This window comes from Urocitellus parryii, chromosome 5, assembly GCF_045843805.1.
Source record: "Urocitellus parryii isolate mUroPar1 chromosome 5, mUroPar1.hap1, whole genome shotgun sequence".
Taxonomy (NCBI): Eukaryota; Metazoa; Chordata; class Mammalia; order Rodentia; family Sciuridae; genus Urocitellus; species Urocitellus parryii.
The window spans coordinates 149,794,213-149,800,212 of NC_135535.1; the positions used below are offsets into that span (position 1 = coordinate 149,794,213).

Here is a 6,000-nt window from a genome sequence, read left to right on the forward strand (position 1 = left end):
TTGTCAAACATGCTAATTCACCCTTTAGTGAATAAAACTGGAAGAGAGAGACAAGCGGACACATTTGGTGGCACAGCTGGAGGGAGTATTTGAAGACAGGAAACGTCCTCAACATCTAGAAAACCTAGAAAGAAGCTGTTAAGGTCTTTATTTGCCCATTTTCTAATTTCTACCCTCTGGGCATAAGGAACATAAGGTACCAGGAGGAAGAGAGGGTGGCTTTACTTTGTCTATAAATGAAAATAAACAAGCAAATAAATAAATAAATAAAATGCAAATAAATAACCTATCTGTAAACAACCCATCACTTTGAGGGGCTGCCTTTTGCCTCCATCCCCCCAAAGCTTTTCCTTTCTCTCCCCTGCCCCATCACTCACATACTCTCCTACCTCCTGCCCTTTTCCCTCTCCAGTTTTTTGTGAAAGATCTGTTTCCATGTTGTGAGACTGGTGGAAAGCCTGGGTAGAGAAGATGGATCCAAGGACCCAATTATGGGAAGCCAAAGGGGAGTGCTTCCTATCACGAGACTATACTGCTTGTTTTCTAAAAGATAGACCAAAAGAAAGTTTTGAAAATTTTCTCTGTTTTCTACAAGCAGATTCACCAACTCAAGCCAGCAAGAGTTCAAATGTTTCTAGACATTTTAAAAGAGGCAAGTGATGCCTATTAACCAAAGCCTTCTGAAGTTCAAAAAAGGAAACAAGTGATTGATTACTAATTAAGTGATAATTATTAGAGATACCATGCTAATCTCCAAATTTCTTTTGGCTCTAACATTATGTAATTGGCAGTATAATTTTATTGCTTTAAATAAATTATGGGTTTAGAGCTGTAATATTGATGTTTTTATGACACACCACTATCAAAACTAACCATATATTGGTTGGCAGGTGTTGGCCTGTAAAGGGATCTTCCTGATAATAATAGTGCTCTTTTGGAATATGATTTATTTTCTAACAATCCATGATGAGCAACTTTTACAGGACAAAGCTCCTATAGAGGATGTGTTCAACAACCCCTTAAATGCTTAAAAATGCCTCTTGACTAACTACATTTTTAGAGCTTTTAGCTTGAGTTGGGGGTATGTGGACATTAAAAAGATAATTATCTAAAGGTCTTCTTTAGTAAGTTGTTTCCTATTTCATTTTTTATTACTCCTTTATAGAAAACTCCCTAAGAAGGATTAACAACTGTTACAAATTATTCTACCCACCCCTCAAAAAAAGGAGGGGGAGGGAAAAGGGGGTAAGAGAGGGTTGTTAATTCAGACACAGACTAAAAACATCCTGCTTAAACTTCAGATGTTACCCATTTCCAGGACTTTGGTATTATGTGTCCAAATCTATTTCTGTAGCACCTTTCAGACAAACTGAGGCTCCAGAAGGAATATAACACTTGTAAACATCATACCAAATTATAGTGTTTTTTCAAAGATGCTGTGCAGAGTCAATCAGTCCATGATTTTGTTATGAAGCTTTTGAAGCAATGTCATTGAGATATTTTAACCTAATGGCTCTGGACAACTGCATAATCTCTCCCCATCGGGTTGAAATTTCTACATTCTCTTTTCCCAAACTTTCACTCATTTATCATCTATTCAGACAAAACACGTGCTTGGAAAGTTTCTTCATACATACATGGAATTGCAAAGTAATCCCACAGAGTGGAAAATGATGAACTTTTTGTAAATATACCACTGGCTCCCAATTTGGCCTTCTGACTTGCTCTATCTTGATTTATTCTCTATTTTTTCATATATGAATGTTTAGTATTTTGCTTTTTAAATCTGTTTATAAAATTCTTGAAGCCAGAGATCTCATGATAAAATACTTCTCATTTTTGACAGAGTTATGCTAGAAAGTATACATAAATACTTATATTATTTTCACTGTTTTACCTAAAAGAGTGGAATTTATTCTTTTGCAGTGGCTGGGCTATTGAATGTTATTATATAAACTGCAATTATTAAGTTGTCCTAGACAAATCACTTAATATTTCTTTGTCTAAAATTTCCCTGGTAGAGAAGAATTTTTGAAGAAGTAGTTTATGTCTTGGATTAAGACAGAACTTCAAAAAAAATCCTATTTGTGCTATTTAGTATAGGGATTAAATGTAGAACTATAGAACTTCCAACTCCTTCCTTATAGCCTGGGGTCAAAAGAGTAGTTTCACTTCATGGGAATTTTTTTTTTTTAAGGCAGAATGAAAACATAAATGTACAGAATGGAGCACACTGTCTAAGTTCATGCTAAATAAATATCAATTATTATTGTTTCAAGTTCTTTACAGGTCCAGAGTGCTAAGATCAAGACAGAAGTAAACCTCAATTATTGAGTCTCCAGATCCCCCTAGTCTCACCAGACAGAATCTCCAAAGTGGGAAAAAAAAAAGTTTTACAAAAGACAAACTGATTCAAGGCTTGTTTTAATACCAGTTTACTCATAGAATAAAGAGAATAATCACTGAGCTTGTGATATGCATAACTGAGCACACAAAATGACAAAAACAAATCCTTTTAAGACAAATGACTAAGAAACCTGTTCTAAAATGCATGTTCAGAATTAAGACACAGAATGTCATCAGTCTATCTGTGGTCATGGGTTTGCACAAAGACACTGACCTGGCTTGCTGGAAGTGAAGAAGAGAACACCCTGCTCTCAGCTGGACTTACCTGCACAAAAGAGAGAAATATTTTATAAATCTTACTGTCAGGAACACAGTTGTTTGCCCTTCTCCCCAAGAAAGGGTAAAATCCACTTTATTTCTGCTAAGTGCCAGTGTAGAAGTGGCATTTCTATGGGTCAAATATATCTTGAAATAGCTAGGGTAACATTTTGTAGCATTTGTGAAAATACATTTCTGAGCATTTTGGAATGATTAAAGAAAAAAAAAAAAGCATTTGGCCACAAACTCATGGATGGGAACAGTGAAAACTTTATAGGCAGTTTACAATACACAAGTTATAGAAGTGGGCCTGCTATTCCTCCAAAATAGAATTTTTAGACAACAAAATCACAACTAAAGTCTAGAATGTCAGAATAAAGAGAATAATCACTGAATTTATGATATGCATAACTGAGCACACAAAATGCCAACAAAAGCAATTCTGTTTTTTCGTATTATATTTGTATAATTAATAAATTGCATTATTATTTCAATAACATCAATCTGTTATGTGTGTTTCTATTCCTATCTCTGTGATCACACACTGCCAGGTGTACTTAATATTTACACTACCTTCAGAAGCTGGGCAACTAACAGTAATAAGCAAGTTAAGAAGAATATTGACCATGATTTTATTGCTTCCCAATAACTTTTCAAAGCCTTCCATAATGAGATTGACTGGTTGAACTAATATGACCAAATATGATCCAGGAATCTCCCAGGAAACCTAGTTTAATATAACAATTTACTGCCCACTCTACCTGTGGAGCAGTTTGCAGATGTTATTTATGCTGCAAAGAGCTTGTGTTTATTTTCTAGTATCCACTGGCTCTCTAAGCATCTAAAAGCTTATTGGAAAAGAAATGCAAATTTCTAAATAGAGTTTGTATATCAGTTTAACGGCCTATTGACTCTTTACTATCTGATGATAATGACAGGACTCATACAAAGAAGAAAATCACTAAACACTTAGTATTACTTTTGCAGTTTAGAATGTTTCCTGTAGAATATGCAGCACAGCCCCAGTTCGGGGTGGGGTGGCCCCAAACCAATGAAACCTCAAGCTGAGCATCTGGCTAAAGTTCAACAGGGCTCCCAGAACAGCATAGGTTGGAGGAGTTCAAAGTGAGGGAAACTTTTCTTAACTTCCTAGAGTTTCCGAGATCTTGATGCTTCTGTGTATATATCAACTTTCATGCATTTTTCCCCCAGCAAATGTGTACAGTCAGCTCCAGAGGCACAGCTTGTGTGCTGACGTGCAAAGCCAAGTCAAAACCCTGCGCTTGGCGCTCTCTTCTAACTTTCTGGCTTGTCCAAGTCTAAATATTGACATTGCTCCTCAGTTGAGATGTTTGATACTGCTGGGGATGGAAACGACACAGCTAACTGTAGGATCTAATGATATATTTTTTTACACACTTGTGCTTTCCTTCCATTTCTTTTTGGGGGAGGAGATTGTTTTCTCTTCTCTCCCCCGGGAGTATTTTCCCCGAAAGCTGAGCACACAGATTCAAGGTGAGGTGTGTGCAAGCCCCTCATGGCAGCACCTACCGTTGTCACAGCAACTCAAAACAGACTCCATAGACACGGGGTTTGGGGTGGAAGGGAGGGATCGCCAAATGTGGGCTCCAGTCAACTCTCAAGGGGTGCAAGCGCCAAAAGGGCCAGCGTATCCGCCTTTCTAGGTCCTCCCGTTCCCCACCACTGTCCTTCGAAGAAAAAGAGCTTTCTTGTAGGCGCGGCACCACCCCCTCCCGGCGCAGCCAGCCTGCTAAGGGTGCCGTTGTACATTTTCTCAGCTCCAAGTTAGGGGCGCGGCTGGGCGGGCACTCCTAGAAATCTCTTCTGCTTGCCTCTGATGGGAAGGTACCCGGCCTCACCGAGAGGCGAGGGCGGCCCCTACAGCAGTTTTGTCCCACAACTCACTCTCGGGGTGCTGCTGGCCGTTTGGCACGGCCCCAGGAGCCCCCACCTGCCACCCGCGGGAGCCAGGGCGGTGGGGGCTCCGCGGCTGCTGTTCGGAGAAGTTTCATACCGTAGCGCACTCACGACACAGAACCTACCCTGAAGCCGAGCGAGACGCGAGCTCTCTCCGCCTTCAAGGGCCAGGGGGGAAGCGGGGGGCCCCCGCCACTCAGCAGCAGCCACGGCTGCGCGCGGTCGCGGGTGTGCGCGGCCCCTGCGCGCGGCGCGCCGCCCGCCGCCCAACTTTGCACAAAGGCAGCATGGCACTGTCTCGCCGGCTCGCCCAGCCGCTGCCGCTCTTCCCTGTCCGGGGCGAGAGGGGCTCGCCCCTTTCCACCGTTAGCCCTCCCCTTCTCCTGTCCCCACCCCGCTCCCAGGCGGTGCAGCCGGGCGGAACCGAGAGCCCGGCACCTAGCTCCGACGCGGTGGCGGCCGCAGCTCGCACTGTGACGTTAGCAGCCTTCGAGGCTATTTATATCCACACGATTGGATTTCATTCATGAAACCAGGGCCTGGTGTGTCTGAGCTCTGGTGCGCGGGTGGCAAAGGTGCCTCGGCTTTGCGCAGACCCGAGCGGCCTCGGCTCGGAAGCGGACTACCCGGGGCAAACATGCGCAGAGCCGAAGAGACCCCGGCCCTTCTAGCGAGAGGCCGCGAGGGGAGGGTCTGAAAGATCTCTGCTCACGTCCCCCATTCCCCAAACCCCACCCATTCCCGCACATCTGTTGGCCCTTTGTCCCAGGCTCTGGAAAAGTAAGTTGGGCCACTAACCGGCTGGGTAGCATGGCTTTCTTCCCCTAGGAGCTGACCGGCCGCGGACTCCGAGGGAGGACATTGGCTTTTGTTTCAAAACCGAGCCCAGCTGCTGACTAAGGGCTGAGATAGCCCAGCCTCCTCCTCCCCTGGGCGGCTGCACGTGCTGGCTGGCTCTTGCCTCTCTACCACCTTCCCTTGCAACTTGGCTGGAGGTGTCCACACAGCGGGGCGTAGCCACACACCTCTACCCCGGACTCAAGTAAAGACGAGATTTACAACCGCTTGCAAATGGCTGAGTGAAGAGGTGAAGTTGACTTCTGGTCTCTCAGGTAGTGTCAGAATTCTTGGAAGCCCCCAAACAAGCCTTACCCTCCATGCAAAATTTAACACTCTTCCAGATAGACTGTCCTCCCACCCCCCATGCATTCACATAGTAAATGCTTATAGAGTACCTACAGGATGTTAGGTACCCTGCTAAGCTCTAAGGAGGTGACAGTATATACAACCAACCTATTTCCTGACCTCCGGGAACTTTTAGTCATCCTGCTAAAATTCATATGCCTTAAACCCCCTCACTCACAACCCCTGAACAGACCACTGGGCGATTAAAGGACC

General features: G+C 43.6%; 1 protein-coding gene across 3 annotated transcripts in view; it reads right to left on the reverse strand.

Annotated features, from left to right (window-relative positions):
• Rhobtb1 (Rho related BTB domain containing 1) overlaps nucleotides 1–5,481 on the reverse strand; it is a 72,670-nt gene extending 67,189 nt beyond the window's left edge. Inside the window, exons 1-2 of one of the 3 annotated variants that reach the window (XM_026393743.2) lie at nucleotides 5,401–5,481; nucleotides 2,621–2,671 (exon numbers count right to left, since the gene is read on the reverse strand). The gene's annotated coding sequence lies outside the window, so the exon portion shown is untranslated. Of the gene's footprint in view, nucleotides 1–2,620; nucleotides 2,672–4,727; nucleotides 5,029–5,400 lie in introns of those variants that run through there. The other 2 variants (XM_026393742.2, XM_026393744.2) reach the window with 2 other exon arrangements.
• Between the last annotated feature and the right edge of the window lie 519 nt (nucleotides 5,482–6,000).